General features: G+C 41.7%; 1 protein-coding gene across 1 annotated transcript in view; it reads right to left on the bottom strand.

Annotated features, from left to right (window-relative positions):
* The window catches only part of LOC121840757, a 135,931-nt gene that overhangs the window by 1,600 nt on the left and 112,921 nt on the right, over nucleotides 1–21,410 (bottom strand). The window lies entirely within an intron of this gene.

The following is a 21,410-nucleotide window of genomic DNA, read 5'->3' as shown; positions in this document are numbered from 1 at the left end:
GATATCACTAAAGTTCTGTCTAGCAACAGAGGTGTATTGGCTGTTCAGATGTGTAAGGAGAAGACTCAGCATAGGATACAGGGTTACATACAGGTACTTGTGTGAATATGTCTTGGTCTGTTCAGCTGTCTGACCCATTGGGTGAATAAACTTGGTTTGAGCTTTAATTATCATCCATGAGTTTTTACTCTTTTTAATTAGAACCTAACTGTATGTAGGAAGTCTACACACACAGCCAACACTTCTGTCCCATGTCATAGAGACATTAAACCTATGGACACTTCCAGTTTCACGCTATGTATTTAAATAGTGTGACCTCAACATAGCTCATAATACATCTACTACTGTACATTGCCTAATAGTTCTACTGTTTATACTCACTGCATATTTATTTATATACTGGATTCTTTACATAACTCACTCTAATATATTTAACTAGGCAAGTCAGTTAAGAACAAATTCTTATTTACAATAACAGCCTACCCTGGCCAAACCCTAACAACACTGGGCCAATTGTGCGCCGCCCTATGGGACTCCCAATCACAGCCAGTTGTGATACAGCCTGGAATCGAACCAGGGTCTGTAGTGACACCTCTCGCACTGACTTGCAGTGCCTTAGACCGCTGCGCCACTCAGGAGCCCATATCATTCACTGCTGTACATATCATTCTTAATATATCATGTGTAAATTGATTCGGTATATTCACCGGGATAGATCCAGGCTGTATACCAGTATAGATTGCATCGCTGTTACAGTGACGTGTTTCTTATTTTTGGTGTACATGTTTGACTGCATTGTTAGGAGCTAGTAGCAAAATAATTTTGCTGCACCAGCTATAACATCTGCTAAACTGTGTACGGACCAATAAACTTTGAAAGAGAACAGCAAACCATGAACCTTTAATCCTCAAATAAACTAATCTCTGTGCAGTCAATCAATCAATAATATCATACTTTTTAGAAGAAAAAAATATATATTTTCAATTTACAATCTGTGGAAACAATGAGAATAGAAAGGTTCAGAACTTTTGTGAAACATCACAGCCCAGTTGAACACTATGTCATATGGCAAATAGAAATCCAATATGGATGGTGTTAAGAGATACAGTTGAAGTTGGATGATTACATACACTTAGGTTGGAGTCATTAAAACTTGTTTTTCAACCACTCAACAAATTTCTTGTTAACAAACTATAGTTTTGTCAAGTCTGCTTGGACATCTACTTTGTGTATGACACAAGTCATTTTTCCAACAATTGTTTACAGACAGGTTTTTCACTCATAATTCACTGTATCACAATTCCAGTGGGTCAGAAGTTTACATACACTAAGTTGACTGTGCCTTTAAACAGCTTGGAAAATTCCAGAAAATTATGTCATGATTTTAGAATCTTCTGATAGGCTAATTGACATAAGTTGTGTCAATTGGAGGTGTACCTGTGGAGGTATTTCAAGGCCGACCTTCAAATTCAGTGCCTCTGCTTGACATCATGAGAAAATCAAAATAAATCAACCAAGCCCTCAGAAAAACAATTGTAGACCTCCACAAGTCTGGTTCATCCTTGGGAGCCATTTCCAAATGCCTGAAGGTACCACGTTCATCTGTACAAACAATAGTACGCAAGTATAAACACCATGGGACCACACAGCCACCATACCGCTCAGGAAGGAGACGCATTCTGTCTCCTAGAGATGAACGTACTTTGGTGCAAAAAGTGCAGATCAATCCCAGAACAACAGCAAAGGACCTTGTGAGGGTGCTGAAGGAAAGAGGTACAAAAGTATCTATATCCACAGTAAAACGAGTCCTATATCGACATAACCTGAAAGGCCGTTCAGCAAGGAAGAAGCCACTGCTCCAAAACCGCCAGAAAAAAGCCAGACTACGGTTTACAACTGCACATGGGGACAAAGATCGTACTTTTTGGAGAAATTTCCTCTGGTCTGATGAAACAAAAATGGAACTGTTTGGCCATAATGACCATCGTTATGTTTGGAGGAAAAGGATGAGGCTTGCAAGCCGAAGAACACCATCCCAACCGTGGAGCACGGGGGTGGCAGCACCATGTTTTGGGGGTGCTTTGCTGCAGGAGGGACGGGTGCACTTCACAAAATAGATGGCATCAAGGGGAAAGAAAATGATGTGGATACATTGAAGCAACATCTTAAGACATCAGTCAGGAAGTTAAAGCTTGGTCGCAAACGGGTCTTCCAAATGCACAATGACCACAAGCATACTTCCAAAGTTATGGCAAAATAGCTTAAGGACAACAAAGTCAAGGTATTGGAGTGGCCATCACAAAGCCTTGACCTCAATCCCATTGAAAATGTGTTGGCAGAACTGAAAAACTGTGCAAGCAAGGAGGCCTACAAACCTGACTCAGTTACACCAGCTCTTTCAGGAGGAATGGGCCAACATTCACCCAACTTATTGTGGGAAGCTTGTGGAAGGCTACCCGAAATGTTTGATCCAAGTTAAACCATTTAAAGGCAATGCTACAAAATACTAATTGAGTGTATGTAAACTTCTGACCCACTGGGAATGTGATGAAAGAAAGACATTGCTGAAATAAATCATTCTCTCTACTATTATTCTGACATTTCAAATTCTTAAAATAAAGTGGTGGTCCTAACTGACCTAAGACAAGGAAAGTTTTACTAGAATTAAATGTCAGGAATTGTGAAAAACTGAGTTTAAATGTATTTGGCTAAGGTGTATGTAAAACTTCCGATTTCAACTGTAGATGGTAGGGGTTGAATGGAGCTGAAGGTTGGGACTAATAACAAATAATAACAAGAAAGCTAATGTAAAATATACCGTGTGAGTAAAACGTATATTGGTCAAAACTTCTTATGGCTGGGGGCTTGAGTAGCTTGGATGAATAAGGTGCCCAGAGTAAACTGCCTGCTACTCAGGCCCAGTTGCTAATATATGCATATGATTAGTACATTTGGATAGAAAACACTGAAGTTTCTAAAACTGTTTGAATGATGTCTGTGAGTATTACAGAACTCATATGGCAGGCAAAAACCTGAGAACAAATCCAACCAGGAAGTGGGAAATCTGAGGTTTATAGTTTTTCAACTCTTTGCCTATCGAATATACAGTGTCTATAGGGTCAAATTGCTCCACTAGATGTCAACAGTCTTTAGAACCTTGTTTGATGCTTCTACTGTGAAGGAGGGTGGAATGGGAGCTGAATGAGTCAGTGGTCTGGCAGAGGGGCATGAGACCACGCGCGTTCACATGAGTGTTAGCTTGAGTTCCATTGCATTTCTGAAGACAACGGAATTCTCCGGTTGGAACATTGTTGAAGATTTATGATAAAAACATCCTAAAGATTGATTCTATACTTCATTTGACATGTTTTTACGGACTGTAACGGAACCTTTTGACTGTTCGTCTGCTCGCGCGTCATGAATTTGGATTACTGTGCTAAAAGCGTGAACAAAACTCCACAACATGGCGGATGTCTGTATGGCTAGATTTGTTGTCTGAGCGCTGTACTCAGATTATTGCATGGTGTGCTTTTCGGTAAAGATTTTTTAAAATCTGACAGAGCGGTTGTATTAAGGAGAAGTGTATCTATAATTCCATACATCATAGTTGAATCTTTTATCAATGTTTATTATGTAAATTGATATGGCTCTCTGCAAAATCACCAATATTTTGGAACCACTAAACATAACGCTCCAATGCAAACTCAGATTTTTGTATATAAATATGAACTTTATCAAACAAAACATATTGTGTAACATGAAGTCCTATGAGTGTAATCTGAGGAAGATCAACAAAGGTTAGTGATTCATTTTATCTCTATTTCTGCTTTTTGTGACTCCTCTCTTTGGCTGGAAAAATGGCTGTGTTTTTCTGTGACTAGGTGCAGACCTAACATAATCGTTTGGTGTGCTTTCGTCGTAAAGCCTTTTTGAAATCGGACACTGTGGTGGGATTAACAACAAGTTTATCTTTAAAATGGTGTAAAATACTTCTATGTTTGAGAAATTTTAATTCCGAGATTTCTGTTGTTTTGAATTTGGTGCCCTGCACTTTCACTGGCTGTTGTCATATCGATCCCATTAGCGGGATTCAAGCCCTAAGAAGTTTTTTTGAACTTTTGTGAAAGAGCACAGTTTGAAAGATATGGCAAATTGAAATCAATCCGGATGAACATAAGAAATAGATGGAAGAGGTTGAGGGTAGACGACAGGAGTAAAAACAAGCGAAATAAAACTATTGTAAAATAGACTGTGTCCATAAAATGTATATAGTATGTATAAGCTGGAAGTAGAAGTGTTTTGTTCACTAGTTTACTCCAATTAGGTTAGGGGTGGAAGGGTTAGAAATTAATAAAAGGAAATATATTTAAAAAAGATGTATATATATATATATATATATATATATATATATACATGTGTGTGTATGTATGTATGTGTATGTATTTAGATTGTAACGTAACAAAATGTGGGGAAAAAATCAAGGAGTCTGAATACTTTCCGAATGCACTGTATATATGGAGACTGTTTAGTGCCAAAAACATGTAAAAAAAACAAACAAGAAATGTTTCCTTATCTTTCTTATATGTCTCAGATATAGGACAGGCACTTCAGAACAAACTTTCTATTCATTTTTTGGCGGAACTGTTCCATGTTGTGAATCTGTTATTAAATGCGTTTGTGTTGGCTAATAGCAATAAAACCAATTACAATTTTTCATCAAATGTTATTTTTTTATTATATCTTTAAAACTTCAAGGGATCTTAAAATTGTAAATCAAATTGCCAAATGATCATTGGTATGACCTTCTTAAAACAATTCCATATACAGTGGCTTGAGAAAGTATTCACCCCCTTGGCATTGTTCCTATTTTGTTGCCTTACAACCTGGAATTAAAATAGATTTTTGGGGCGCGTTTGTATCATTTGATTTACACAACATGCCTACCACTTTGAAGATGCAAAATATATTTTATTGTGAAACAAACAAGAAATAAGACAAAAAAAACAGAAAACTTGAGCGTGCAGAACTATCCCCACCCCCCAAAGTCTACTCTACTTTGTAGAGCCACCTTTTTCAGCAATTACAGCTGCACATCTCTTCGGGTATGTCTCTATAAGCTTGGCACATCTAGCCACTGGGATTTTTGCAAACAAGAAAGAAGACAACTTGAGCGTGCGAAACTGTAACTATTCATTTAAATGTTTCCCCTTAAACTACTCAAGTGTTGCTTTAGCAGTATGCTTAGGGTTATTTTCATTGGCATGGACTGGGAAACTGGTCATAATTGAAGGAATGATGGATGGCGCTAAATACAGGGAAATTCTTGAGGGAAACCTGTTTCGGTCTTCCAGAGATTTGAGACTGGGACGGAGGTTCACCTTCCAGCAGGACAAACATCCCGACAGTATGATGCTGCCGCCACTGTGGGGATGCTGTTTCACTGTGGGGATGGTGTCCTCGGGGTGATGAGAGGTGTTGGGTTTGCGCCAGACATAGCATTTTCCTTTATTGCAAAAAAGCTGAATTTTAGTCTCATCTAACCAGAGGACCTTCTTCCATATGTTTGGGGAGTCCCCCACATGCCTTTTGGCGAACATCAAACGTATTTGCTTATTTTTTTCTTTAAGCAATGGCTTTTTTTCTGGCCACTCTTCCGTATAGTTCAGCTCTGTGGATGGTACAGCTTAAAGTGGTCCTATGGACAGATACTCCAATCTCTGCTGTGGAGCATTGCAGCTTCTTCAGGGTTATCTTTGGTCTCTTTGTTGCCTCTCTGATTAATGCCCTCCTTGCCTGGTCTGTGAGTTTTGGTGGGTGGCCCTCTCTTGGCAGGTTTGTTGTGATGCCATATTCTTTCCATTTTTTAATAATGGATTTAACGGTGCTCCATGGGATGTTCAAAGTTTAGGATATTTTTTTTATAACCCTGATCTGTACTTCTCCACAACTTTGTCCCTGACCTGTTTGGAGAGCTTCTTGGTCTTCATGGTGCTGCTTGCTTGGTGGTACCCCTTGCTTAGTGGTGTTGCAGACTCTGGGGCCTTTCAGAACAGGTGTACATAAAGTGGGGAGAACAAGTATTTGATACAATGCCGATTTTGCAGGTTTTCCTACTTACAAAGCATGTAGAGGTCTGTAATTTGTATCATAGGTATAGGTATAGGTTAAAGATCATCAAAGGTAAGGTTGAGGTCAGTGATAAAGTAGTCTACAGTACTACAGTACTACTGCCAAGAGATGAGCTATAGGTGTACCTACCATAGGAGTCCCTTCGAAGCCTACCATTGACTATGTACATACCCAGCGTGCGATAGAGCTGCAGGAGTTGTGACCAATTTATTTTGGCACATAGCTGTGCCAGAAGATAGATAGGGGACAATCAAATCACATATGGTGTCGAGGGCACAGCTGGGGGCAGAGGGTGGTCTATAGCAAGCGGCAACGGTGATAGACTTGTTTCTGGAAAGGTTCATTTTTAGAAGTAGAAGCTCAAATTGTTTGGGTACAGACCTGGATAGTAGGACAGAACTCTGCAGGCTAACACCGCCCCCTTTGGCAGTTCTATCTTGTCGGAAAATGTTATAGTCAGGAATGGAAATTTCAAGGTTTTTGGTGGTCTTCCTAAGCCAGGATTCAGACACAGCTAGGACATTAGTGGAGTGTGCTAGGGCAGTGAATAAAACAAACTTAGGGAGGAGGCTTCTAATGTTAACATGCATGAAACCAAGGCTTTTCGGTTGCAAAAGTCAACAAATGAGAGAGCCTGGGGGATGGGAGTGGAGGTAGACACTGCAGGGCCTGGATTAACCTCTACATCACCAGAGGAACAGAGGGGGAGTGGGGGAGTGGGATATGGGTACGGCTAAAGGCTAAAAGAACTGGATGCCCAGTACGTTCAGAACAGGGTAAGAGGAGCAGATTTCTGGGCACGGTAGAATATATTCAAGGCATAATGTACAGACAAAGGTATAGTAGGATTTGAAGACAGTGGGGGTAAACCTGTGCATATAGTGATAATGACAGAGATATTGTCTCTCGAAATAGCATTTAAACCAGGTGATGTCACTGCGTGTGTGGGGGGTGGAACTAAATTGTCAGCCGGGGTGTGTTGAGCAGTGCTAGAGGCTCTACAGTGAAATAAAGCAATAGTTACAAACCAGAACAGCAATCGACACGGCATGGTGACGTTAGGGAAAGGCATGCATAGCTGGGTGATCATTCAAGTCCAGTGCGTGGCTTCAAGCAGCTAGCGGCACAGGGCTAGCAGGCTAACAGAAAGGCTTCAAGCAGCTAGCGGCACAGGGCTAGCAGGCTAACAGAAAGGCTTCAAGCAGCTAGCGGCACAGGGCTAGCAGGCTAACAGAAAGGCTTCAAGCAGCTAGGATTTTAATCCATGACGGCGTAGTGTGTTACTAATGGTTTTCTGTGAGACTGTGGTCCCAGCTCTCTTCAGGTCATTGACCAGGTCCTGCTGTGTAGTTCTGGGCTGACCCCTCACCTTCCTCATGATCATTGATGCCCCACGAGGTGAGATCTTGCATGGAGCCCCAGACCGAGGGTGATTGACCGTCATCTTGAACTTGTTGCCTTCTCACCAAGCTGCTTGCCTATTGTCCTGTAGCCTATCCCAGCCATTGTGCAGGTCTAAAATTTAACCCTGATGTCCTTACACAGCTCTCTGGTCTTGGCCATTGTGGAGAGGTTGGAGTCTGTTTGATTGAGTGTGTGGACAGGTGTCTTTTATACAGCTAACGAGTTCAAACAGGTTCAGTTAATACAGGTAATGAGTAGAGAACAGGAGGGCTTCTTAAAGAAAAACTAACAGGTCTGTGAGAGCTGGAATTCTTACTGGTTGGTAGGTGATCAAATACTTATGTCATGCAATAAAATGCAAATTAATTACTTAAAAATCATACAATGTTATTTTCTGGATTTTTGTATTAGATTCCGTCTCTCACAGTTGAAGTGTACCTATGATAAAAATGACCTCTACATGCTTTGTAAGTAGGAAAACCTGCAAAATCAGCAGTGTATCAAATACTTGTTCTCCCCACTATATACTGAGATCATGTGACAGAACATGTGACAAATAAATTGCACACAGGTGGACTTTATGTAACTAATTATGTGACTTCTGAAGGTAATTGGTTGCACCAGATCTTATTTAGGGGCTTCACAGCAAAGGGGTGAATACATATTCACCATGTTTTACTTTTTTCTGTTGTTGTTGATTTTATTTAACAAGTTATTTTTCTAATTTCACCTCACCAATTTGGACTATTTTGTGTATGTCCATCACATGAAATCCACATTGAAATACATTTAAATTACAGGTTGTAACGCAACAAAATAGGAAAAACACCCAGGGGGATGAATACTTTTGCAAGACACTGTATATGTGTATATGTGTATGTACTGTATGTATGTATGTATGTATGTATGTATGTATGTATGTATGTATGTATGTATGTATGTATGTATGTATGTATGTATGTATGTATGTATGTATGTATGTATGTATGTATGTATGTATGTATGTATGTATGTATGTATGTATGTATGTATGTATGTATGTATGTATGTATGTATGTATGTATGTATGTACTGTATGTATGTATGTATGTATGTATGTATGTATGTATGTATGTATGTATGTATGTATGTATGTATGTATGTATGTATGTATGTATGTATGTATGTATGTATGTATGTATGTATGTATGTACTGTATATTTGCCCAAAAATATATGGGGAGTTAGAAGTGATGCAGACAATTACATTGATTGAAGCTGCAATCTGTCTGCAATATTAAAGCTGGTCTACCTCGTAAATAAATCCAGTATATATATATATATATATATATATATATATATATATATATATATATATATATATAACATATATATATATATATATATATATATAACATATATAACATCTCTGTGCTGCTGTTTTAGTTATTCAGTCCCCTGAGGAGTAATGCCAAAATGATCTAATATTTGTAATGCTGTATGAAGTCATTTCACGCTCTCACTCTATTCCTTTCTCACTCTCTTCCTTTCTCACTCTCTTCCGTTCTCACTCTCTTCCTTTCTCACTCTCTTCCTTTCTCACTCTCTTCCTTTCTCACTCTCTTCCTTTCTCACTCTCTTCCTTTCTCACTCTCTTCCTTTCTCACTCTCTTCCTTTCTCACTCTCTTCCTTTCTCACTCTCTTCCTTTCTCACTCTCTTCCTTTCTCACTCTCTTCCTTTCTCACTCTCTTCCTAAGCATGGCCATTGGCAAAGCAGACAATACATGTCAATAATCCATCTGCATCCACTCTTTCCCTTTTCATCTCCCCCCGTCTCTCTTTCCAAACCTGTATCCGCTCCTCTACCTCTCTCCTTCTCTCTCATCACAAAATATTGCAGATCAGGACTGCACACAGCGCCTTTGTGTGGTTGCCATGGATACCAGTTGCCGTGCCTTCAGACCGATGCTGATATCTGGAGGCCTTTGAGATGTTGCGTTGCATATTCTACTGTGTTCTAGTCCATGCCAATTCGACATTGCTCGTGCTAATATTGAATATATTTTTACTTTGAGATGTGTGTGTATTGTTGTGAATTGTTAGATACTACTGCACTGTTGGAGCTAGGAACACGAGCATTTTGTTACACAAACATCTGCTAAATATGTGTACGTGACCAATAAAACGTGATTTGCTCCATTGTACTCCATCGCCGTGGGCACAGGATATTGACAGCCATTGAAAACTATCAGCTGGAAAAGCTCAAAGATGTATTCAACTGAGAATTAAGCAAGGGGGAGGAAAGGAGAGGAGGGCTAGGAGAAGGTGAGAGAAATCCACTCACACACAGTACTCTGCAATATCTCTTGAGCTACAGATTGAAAAAGTGCTATCACCGATAGAATAGAGAAGAATCTTCCATTAAGGATGCACTACTGAACGGTATGTTTTGTCTCTACTTCTTGAAGTGATTTCACTAGTCATTGAACTGAGTGAAGAGTGACAGGCAGAGGCAGTTGTAGAATCAGAATCACCTTTATGAGCCAAGTGCATTTACACATAGTCAGACTGCTACTTGGTGATATGGTGTTGCTAGTATAGACAACACAGTCAGACTGTTACTCTGTGATATGGTGTTGCTAGTATAGACAACACAGTCAGAATGTTTCTCTGTGGTATGGTGCTGCTAGTGATAGACAACATCCTCAGAATGTTAATTGGTGATATGGTGCTGCTAATTAAATACAACATACTCAGAATTTTGGTGAGATGGTACTGCTAGTGATAGACAACATCCTCATAATGTTACTCTGTGATATGGTGCTGTTAGTGTGTTACGTTCCCCAGTTTCTGTGTTGTTTTGGGTTTGTATGTGTGTATTTCAGGAAATGGCTTCCACGATTCTAAGCAGCTGATTGGTCGGCCCCATCGATGATTGGAGCTCTGAACCCTCCCTCTCGTCAGGTTAAAACACCATTATGTTACGTACGCCTCTTGAAGGAGGGTACGCAACACACTGCTACACTGGAGCGGAAGAGGTATGTGATTGTAGGTGCGGGTAAGGATGACAGGGTGTTTCTTAAGCAGGTTTGTGTCCCATCCTCCCAGAGGCATACGTGACATCATGGGGGCTCATCCAGGATTATTAAATCCACAGGACCCCTGCTGCTCTGAGCTTTCTGTGATTGGTGATTGAGGTGTGATCGTAGGTTGTGAGTTTGGATGACTTGTTTAGTTTGCGTGTGTTCAATATGCTGCTGTGTATTGAAGCGCCCTCTTTTGATTGGTTGCTGGGGTCGCATATAGTAGATTTTTGCGCCATAGCTGACCATTATGGACTTATCATTCCTGAGAAAACCCTAAAAGCTGAGCTTGTGGTTCTAGTCAGGGAGGGTTTAGTGAGAAAACACATTTTCTTGCTGAAAGATGAGGAGAGGAAGGCTTCAGGAGAGGAGACGGGTAGACCTTCCGATGCCAAGTCAGAGGATGGCGCGGAGGAAGGGGTTGCTCGTACCCCTTTACATTCCCCTAATTCAACCCTTTATTTTCTGCTTCGGGTCGCTCAGATGGTACCGCTAGACTAAAGGTGAGGCCCGTTTGGAAATGGAGCAAAAAGATCAAGAGCGCATTAGACTGATTGATTTTGAAATTAGGAAAATGTAAATACAAGCCGACAAGGAGGTAAGGATCTGACAACTGGAGCTAGACGCTGGCTCCAGTGAGACTCCACAACCTGCTCATCATCATGCCCACTTCGATGTAAGTAAAAATATTGCTTTAGTCCTTCCATTTCGGTAGTCAGACGTTGATTCATATTTCTCTGCGTTTGAACTTGCGGCCACTGCGCTGCATTGGCCACTAGAGGTTTGGCCGCTCCTGTTGCAATGTAAATTGTCTGGGAAAGCCAAGGAAGTAGTAGCTTCTCTCACCCTGGAAGACAGTTTACACTACGATATAGTTAAAACAACCGTGTTGCGGGCTTATGAGTTAGTGCCTGAAGCTTATAGGCAGGGTTTCAGGAACCACAAAAAACCCTCTCACCGTACTTTTGTTGAGAATGCAAAGAGTCAAAGAGTCTTTGCAAATGGACAAAGAGTCTCTGTTTAATCGCTGGTGTTCAGCCAGCAAAGCTAACAACTTTGCTGATATTCAGGAGTTGATGCTGGCTGTTGGAGGATTTTAAAAGCAACCTGCCTGGTAGAATTGTAGTTAATTTAAATGAACAGAAAGTGGCGACATTGGCCCAGGCAGCAGTGTTGGCAGATGAGTACGCTTTGACACACAAGACTGTCTTTGGTGCGCCTCGTTTTGAAGGCCGGACGATTACGTCATCAGTGCCTCGTTCAGGTCGCTTTTCCTCCGACGACCCTAAGCCTTCGCACTGTGAATGTTTTTACTGTCACCAAAAGGGTCACATGATTGCGGACTGCCACGGTTTTGAAAAATAAACCGAAACAGTCCCTGTCACCATCCCCTAAATTAAAAAGCGTGGGTTTAGTCTTTGGCTCGTCCGTTGTACCGAGTTATTGATTCAGCATTTGGGAAACCGGGTCCTATCTATGCTCTTGTAACAGTATAAGTTTAGACCGTCCCCTCGCCCATACCCGGGCGCGAACCAGGGACCCTCTGCACACATCAACAACAGTCACCCACGAAGCATCGTTACCCATCGCTCCACAAAAGCCGCGGCCCTTGCAGAGCAAGGGGAACTACTACTTCAAGGTCTCAGAGCAAGTGACGTAAGCGATTGAAACGCTATTTAGCGCGCACCGCTAACTAAGCTAGCCGTTTCACATCCGTTACACTCTGTTTATCTCTGCCGGTTGTGTTTCCTTAACTGTGTTTCCTTAACAGGAAAACAAGCGGATCAGAAGCCCACACAAATCTTTCCTGAAACATATTGTGGCTCGCATGTCATATTACAGGGGATAGAGACCGTACCTGTACCATTACACTGGGTCCACTTAGTGTCAGACTTGGTATCAGGACGTTTCCGTGTTGGTGTAGTGTCTACACTGCCAGTAAAAGGAGTCACATTGCTACTAGGGAACGATATCGCTGGTGGTAACGTCACTTCTGTGTTAGAAGTAGTAGACAATCCAGAAATCTACCTCGCTTAGATGACTGCATTGATAGAATTGTCTCTGCTGCTTATGTTAGTAAGTTAGATTTGCTAAAAGGTTATTGGCAGGTGCCTCTGACCTCTCGAGCGTCTGACATCTCGGCTTTCGTGATGCCTGATAACTTCGTACAATATACTGCGATGCCCTTTGGAATGTGTAATGCACCTGCTACTTTTCAGCGCCAAGTTAACATTGTGTTCGCGGATGTGCCAAATTGTACTGTTTACCTTGACGATGTGGTCTACTTGGTCTGATCATCTCGCCACCTTGAAAAGTGTGTTTCAGTGGTTGGAGAATGCTTCTTTAACCCTCAATTTGGCCAAGTGTGAGTTCTGGAAGGCTGCTGTGACTTACTCAGGGAAACAAGTGTGAGTTCTGGAAGGCTGCTGTGACTTATGTAGGGAAACAAGTGTGAGTTCTGGAAGGCTGCTGTGACTTACTCAGGGAAACAAGTGTGAGTTCTGGAAGGCTGCTGTGACTTACTCAGGGAAACAAGTGTGAGTTCTGGAAGGCTGCTGTGACTTACTCAGGGAAACAAGTGTGAGTTCTGGAAGGCTGCTGTGACTTACTCAGGGAAACAAGTGTGAGTTCTGGAAGGCTGCTGTGACTTACGTAGGGAAACAAGTGTGAGTTCTGGAAGGCTGCTGTGACTTACTCAGGGAAACAAGTGTGAGTTCTGGAAGGCTGCTGTGACTTACTCAGGCAAACAAGTGTGAGTTCTGGAAGGCTGCTGTGACTTACTCAGGGAAACAAGTCTGAGTTCTGGAAGGCTGCTGTGACTTACTCAGGGAAGCAGGTGGGACGAGGTCAAGTGCGCCCAGTAACTGGAAAAGTGGAAGCAATTATTGCTTTTCCTGCTCCCACGACTCACCGCCAGTTGCGCAGATTCCTGGGGATGGTAGGGTACTATCGTACATTGTGTAAGAATTTTTTGACGGTACTAGCTCCCCTTACATCTCTGCTTAGTCTCAAAGTACCATTTTAGTGGTCCCAGGACTGTAACTATGCTTTTGAGTCCGCCAAAGCGCTACTTTGTAGTGCCCCAGTTGGAATTGGAGGTAGACGCTAGTATAGTGGGGGTGGGTTCGGTTCTCTTGGAGGAAGACAACGAGGTAGTGGATCGGCCCCTCAGTTTCTTCTCCCGTAAATTCAATTTGTGTCAGTCAAGGTATTCCACTGAACAAGAGACGCTGGCTTTATTACTAGCCTTATAGTTTTTTGAGGTATATGTGGGCTCCAGTGCCTTGCCTGTACTGGTCTTCACGGACCATAATCCTCTAGTGTTTCTTAGGCAAATGTACAATCAGAACGGCTCTGATTGTACAGGGATACAATAACCACATTAACTATGTGAAGGGTTCGGCGAATGTGGTTGCCGACGTTCTATCACGGGTTTAGTAACTGGGGTTGCCGACGTTCTATCACGGGTTTAGTAACTGGGGATGCCGACGTTCTATCACGGGTTTAGTAACTGGGGATGCCGACGTTCTATCACGGGTTTAGTAACTGGGGATGCCGACGTTCTATCACGGGTTTAGTAACTGGGGTTGCCGACGTTCTATCACGGGTTTAGTAACTGGGGATGCGTGTTGGTTTTTGTTGTTGTAAACTGGGAGTTTGCAGGTTTTGGGGTGGGCGCGTTATGTTCCCCAGTTTCTGTGTTGTTTTGGGTTTGTATGTGTTTGTATTTCAGGAAATGGCTTCCTGGATTCTAAGCAGCTGATTGGTCGGCCACATCGATGATTGGAGCTCTGAACTCTCCCTCTCGTCAGGGGAAACAGCTGTTTTCAATTATCAACTCCTTCTCCGTCCAGATAAAAGCCAGTGTTCCTTTGTCAGGAAGAGAGAGCTTCTTTGATGTCCTGTGTTGGTTGTTGAAAGTATTTTGTAGCTGCTACTACTGAGGTACGTATCTAAATGCAGAGAGATGGACTCTGTAGTTATTTAGTGTACAGTTCAGGTATGGCTTGATGTGGTGTGCAGCATAGACTGCATAGTCCTTTAGTCTCTATTGGCCAGATGGCCGGTTGGTGAGGGCCACAGCTCGGGGGAAGAAACTGTTCAGGTAGCGGGAGATTTTGTCAATGAGTGATCTGAACCACCTGCCAGAGGTTCATTTTTGGAGGAGGGGGTGACCCGGGTGGGAGGGGTCGTGATGATCTTTCGCTTCCTTGCCCTTGACTTGTGCAGGACCTTGATGGAGGGCAGGTGGCAGCCGAAAGACCCTCTCTGCAATCCAGACAATATGTTTCAGTTTGCCCTTGCGGTTGGCAGACGCACACCCCAACCCAAACCAGACTGATGGAGGAGGTGAGGATGGACTCAACGATTGATGCGTAAAACTGGATCAGGGTTGACGGGGAGATTTTATTTCAGCTGCCGCAGGTATTAAATCCGCCGGTGTGCCGCCTTGGTGACCGCTGTGCTGTTGTCTTTCCACTTGAGGTTGTGGGAGATGATGGAATTTGAATGATTCAGCTGTGCCATCAATCTCGAGGGGGAGAGATGGCTCAGGCAAACACAACTTCCCACAGTTTTATTGTGTTGAGTTCCAGGTTATTGCGACAGCACCAGGCCACTAGCCGGTCGTCATCACCGAAGTTGTGAGTGAAGTGTGACGGACAGAGGCAGTGTCGTGAGTGACGGACAGAGGCAGTGTCGTGAGTGACGGACAGAGGCAGTGTCGTGAGTGACGGACAGAGGCAGTGTCGTGAGTGACGGACAGAGGCAGTGTCGTGAGTGACGGACAGAGGCAGTGTCGTGAGTGACGGACAGAGGCAGTGTCGTGAGTGACGGACAGAGGCAGTGTCTTGAGTGACGGACAGAGGCAGTGTTGTGCACAACATCCACATGGGAAAGGTTTATTTCAACTGGTCAAACATTATAGGAACTCTGGTGATTTTAGGACTGACATCATCCCCAACAGCAAACATATTAGCTTTATTTTCATTTAGGAAATTATAACAGTTCATCTATTTATAAGGAAATGCAAAAATATACAGATATGATGATCCCTCTTGATTTTGGCCAACTATGTGTATGTGGCATAAAGACATTGAGACTGATCTGATATGGCCTTTTAGCTGTTCGACCATTTAATAATAATAATAATAATAATGAGTGATTGAAATGTGTGGAAGTGGGGTGACATAGATCACTAAATCAATAGGACAATAACATAGTAATATTCAATATTTCATATCAACAGATTATGCTTTTACTCCTGAGAAATATACATTGACTGGTGGATTTGGTAGTAAACCTGTCCCCCCCCCATCGACTGGTGGATTTGGTAGTAGACCTGTTCCCCCCACCCCCAATTGACTGGTGGATTTGGTAGTAGACCTGTCCCCCCCCATCGACTGGTGGATTTGGTAGTAGACCTGTCCCCCCCCCATCGACTGGTGGATTTGGTAGTAGACCTGTCCCCCCATCGACTGGTGGATTTGGTAGTAGACCTGTCCCCCCATCGACTGGTGGATTTGGTAGTAGACCTGTCCCCCCATCGACTGGTGGATTTGGTAGTAGACCTGTCCCCCCATCGACTGGTGGATTTGGTAGTAGACCTGTCCCCCATCGACTGGTGGATTTGGTAGTAGACCTGTCCCCCCATCGACTGGTGGATTTGGTAGTAGACCTGTCCCCCCCCCCCATTGACTGGTGGATTTGGTAGTAGGCCTACCCCCAAGCCCAACACTTAAGACAATAACATAGTGATTTTGGTCAATTGGAGAAGTGGTTTAAAGACCATATGACTGTAAATAAAAGTGAGAGGATAAGCTTTCTTAAAGAACTCATTTACAACAGCCTGTAAGTGCACAGGTAGCTTATACACTGTCAATAGGACACAATAATGACTAGCCTAGCTCCATATTTCCCTAATGGATAAAAAACATTGTTGCTAATATATACTGTATTTCTTTAAGAGACAAGTGGAAAAAAATAACCTGTTGATGCAACACCAAATTTAAATGTCAACAATTACTATTCTGTCATGTTAATATTCTAATAATGCAACAATTTGTTTTACAATCGTTACCGATAAAGCTGGCCTCATTTAAACAAGGTTTTATAGTCACCTGCCATTTTAAAATAGTGAAAAGCTCCGGTTTCCCTCGTACCCGTGCAATACGGCTTTGATAAAACCGTAAAGGTGTTGTTTGGGTTTTAGCTTGATGTATCATCATTTGACTAAAATAAAATAGACATACAAAGTTCAAAGTGCAATTTAGTCTGATATTATCCATGGTGTGGTAAACTTCATATGAGCACAATTATTAGCTGGTCCTGGAAATGTTACTCTAATAACATGAATCCAGTATGCTGTATTCATCTCTATAACAGAGTACTAATACTACAGACAGTATAATACTCTGTACCAGAGAACACAGGATAAAAACATAATGCTACAGTGTTCATGATCAAACATAGTTCAAAACAACCCTTAAAGTGTCATGGAAACATAACAGAAACATAACTTCACACCACATGGCTACTAAAGTCCAGGATGCAAAGTGCAGCCTCTGACCCCACCAGTCCATGACCCCTGATCTCTAAACCTTGACTTTCTCATGCCAAACCAAGGGGGGGCACAAAATCTAAATGGACACAAGCTACAGTCCACACAGGTACAAAACAAAGTCCATGCCAACAAGATAATACATCTCCATTTGATTCAAGTACAAGACAAATGGTAGACATTCAATGCAAAATAGCAAGTTATCAACGTTTTAAAATAGAGTACAAAAATACTTATAGGGATATAGGGGCTATGATATTGGAATTCATTGCAGCTCGCTATGGAATGTTTAATACTCTCGTCATCATCAGTATTCTTAACGATGGGCTTGTCAGAACATGGCCCAGGGGCAACCTACAGTCCACTTAAAGATTCATAACTGTTTACTACTGTATACTAGAAAGATCTTGACCCCTATCTACAGCGCATTCTGAAATTATTCAGACCCCTTCACTTTTTCCACATTTTGTTACGTTACAGCCTTATTCTAAAATGTATTAAAATAAACATTTTCCTCATCAATCTACACACACAACCCCATAATGACTTGGCGAAAATTTATAAAGTGTTAAGAACAGAAATATCTTATTTGCATAAGTATTCAGACCGTCTGCTATGAGACTCTAAATTGAGCTCAGGTGCATCCTGTTTCCATTGATCATCCTTGAGATGTTTCTTCAACTTCATTGGAGTCCACCTGTGGTAAATTCAATTGATTGGACATGATTTGGAAAGGCACACCTGTCTATTTAAAGTACCACAGTTGACAGTGCATGTCAGAGGAACTGTCCGCACAGCTTCAAGACAGATTTTATTTTATTTAATTAGGCGAGTCAGTTAAGAACAAATTCTTATTTACAGTGACGGCCTGTCTACCAAAACATACTCTTGTGTACCTTAGCAGTTTCTGTCTACCAAAACATATTATTGTGTACCTTAGCAGCTTGTCAACAAAAACCTACTATTGTGTACCTTAGCAGTGCTTCCCTTTTCTTTAACACATGACAGCCCGCTTGCAGTTTGCCAAAAGGACTCTGACCATGAGAAAAAAGATTCTCTGGTCTGATGAAACCAAGATTGATCCCTTTGGCCTGAATGTCAAGTGTCACGTCTGGAGGAAACCTGGCACCGTCCCTACTGTGAAGCATGATGGTGGCAGATTCATGCTGTGGGGAGGTTTTTCAGCAGCATGGACTGGGAGGCTAGTCAGGATCAATGACCCTAAACACACAGCCAAGACAATGCAGGAGTGGCTTCGGGACAAGTCTCTGAATGTCCTTGAGTGGCCCAGCCAGAGACCGGACTTGAACCCGATCAAACATCTCTGGAGAGACCTGAAAATAGCTGGGCAGCAACACTCCCCATCCAACCTGACAGTGCTTGAAAGGATCTGCAGAGAAAAATGGGAGAAACTCCCCCAAATACAGGTGTGGCAAGCTTGTAGCATCATACCAAAGAAGACTAGAGGCTGTAATCGCTGCCAAAGGTGCTACAACAAAGTACTGAGTAAAGGCTCTCAATACTTATGTAAAATGTGATATTTCTGTTTTTTATTTGTAATAAATTTGCAAAAATGTCTAAACCTGTTTTTACTTTGTCATTATGAGGTATTGTGTGTAGATTGATGAGGAAATACTTATTAAATCAATTTTAGAATAAGGCAGTAATTTAACAAAATGTTGAAAACACAGTGTGGTCTGAATACGTACATATCTACCCAAATTACGTCCTACCCCTGCATGTGGACTCGGTACTGGTACCCCATGTATATAGCCAAGTTATCATCACTACTGGGTGTGTATTTTTATATATTTTTCTCTCTGCATTGTTGTGAAGTAAGCATTTCACTGTTAGTCTACACCGGTTGTTTACGAAGCATGTGACAAAATCCAATTTGATTTGATATTAAATGCTGGTGATGTTGTTAGTCTGAGAAAGATATGAAAAGTGACTGTTTTAGTGTATGAAGAATGTCACTGTTATTCTAAATGAGACTCCGGTTGACTTTTTGTTGTAACAGAACCACAAAAGAACCAGCTTAGCATGATGGTAATGACACATTAATTACCACAGAAAACCAACTTTTAAACCATGACAGTACATTCACTGCAGGTGCCTATAGTCCATGCTGAGACACCTACACAGCAAATTCTCAAGCGTACAGGTCCACAATTTTCAGAGTTAGATTAACGCTTTGCTTAGTGTGAAGTCTTATTTGCATATTTCCCAGAGTGCCTTGCCTTTCGATTATATTGTAGAGTTACCACTCATGACCGTATTTGTTAGTGACAGAGACATGGTTGTCGCATTTTCAGTCCAATCTTCACTAGGTGAGATCCTAAGCGAATGTTATCATATCATATAATGTAATTATATAAGACAATAAAATAAATATTTCTTAAGGCCTTACTTTGAGGGCCTAGTTTTACCCTCATACAGCGGCCTGAAACTCCATATCAGGCCTGCAAGTCACATTATGCTGGTTTGCAAAGTGATGTGTAATTCCTATTGGAATCCAGCCGCAGGAATATCCAATTTAGTTGACATTTTTTCACCCGACTTTAGATATTAGACTACCTAATATTAATACTAATACTATCTATATTAGACTACCCATCTAAACTGGAACGGCCATTTCAGTAAAGGGTGCATTAAGTCCAAGTAACAGATTAGATTATTTCAGAAAAATAGATGTTATTTATATTTTATAAGGTCCAATGCAGCTGTTTTTATCTCAACATCAAATCATTTCTGGGTAAAAATTAAGTACCTTACTGTGATTGTTTTCAATTAAAATTGTCGAAAAGAAAAATAGCTTCTTAGCAAAGAGCAATTTCTCAAGCAAGACTTTAGCCAGGACTGTCTGGGACAGGTCTGAGTGGGGGAGGGGAAAACTGAAAACTAGACATTATTGACAAGGTAGTTTGGAACTGTCATATTGGTCTATTAACTCATTTACAGCCCCATTCCACTAAAACAGGCTGAAATTGCAGGCGTCTTTTCAAACAGCTCTTACACTAAAAGGACATTTTCATAATTTTCACAATTTCACAGTATTATTCCAACCTCATTGGGTGGATATATAAATAAAATACTGGAAAATCACATTTTGGACTGCACTGAGCCCTTTAAGTAGAATAACATCAATTAATCAATGTGCATGCAAAAAAACATAGATATTTAAACAAACAATTCTAAAATTCAACCTGCAATAGAGCATGCTGGGAAATATGATAATGATGACAGAGGTTTTGGTTCAACTCTGGTTATTGAACACCAACAATGTGGTTCTTTAAATATTTACAGTGCTATATTTAACTCCTGAATCAACACTGGAAACGCTACACTGAAAAAGCAACACTAGTTAACACTGGCCAATTTGCTGTGTAGAGAAACACAAGGCTTGTATCTAATATGTAAATCAACAAATGTACCACGAATACCCATCAATTGAAATAGCAACTCCGAGATCTTGCGGCCATCAACACAGATTCAAGTGCAAAGGTAAAGCAGTGCTTTAGTTCATGTTGCATTGGTTATAGGTCATAACAGTTGGAGCCTTGGCTTGGTTCTGAGTTCTACAGTTCAGACAGTTGGCCAGCAACTTGAGTCTCTAGTACATTGTACAGAGAGAGCAAGGATTGTCCCGTCTGTGAGCTACACACGTCCACGAGCTCAGAGTCAGTTCAGCATGCCTGTCCACAGGGATATGAAGGTCAGAGAGAAAGTGATGACAGAAGGAACGAGGCCCACACAAACACACACAGAGGCAGAAACAGACAGGGAAAGGTGGCCGTTTGGATACACCGCGGAGGGATACGTTTTGTATGCAACGTTCCAAAATGATAGTGCTCCATCCAAATGTCATCAATTATCCATTGTCCAATCGTTCAAAAGCTTGTTACTCAGTATCGTTCACTCCAAGAACATGTTGCTGAGCCGTCGACCAATCCTGGAGGTCGTTACTGAACCACTGTCAAATGCTAGAGTGTGTTACTGAACATGGGCCAATGCTAGACTTTTTACCTGAGCATCGTCCAATCCTGGGGCCGGTTGCACCGGGTTGTAAGTGGAACGTTAATCTACACCCAACATAAAACGCACTGTACGCCGGCTCTAAAAATGATACCTGTTGCACCACCTGGTCGTAAGCCCTTCTATGAGCTATGACTGGGCATAGACTCTACATCTAGTAGGGAGCAGGCGTAGGGTTAAATTGGGACTCTCGTCATCATGATAGCGATCTATATTTTCA

The sequence above is a fragment of the Oncorhynchus tshawytscha genome, linkage group LG25 (genome assembly GCF_018296145.1).
Source record: "Oncorhynchus tshawytscha isolate Ot180627B linkage group LG25, Otsh_v2.0, whole genome shotgun sequence".
Classification (NCBI taxonomy): domain Eukaryota; kingdom Metazoa; phylum Chordata; class Actinopteri; order Salmoniformes; family Salmonidae; genus Oncorhynchus; species Oncorhynchus tshawytscha.
This window is presented reverse-complemented; position numbering and strand designations above follow the sequence as displayed.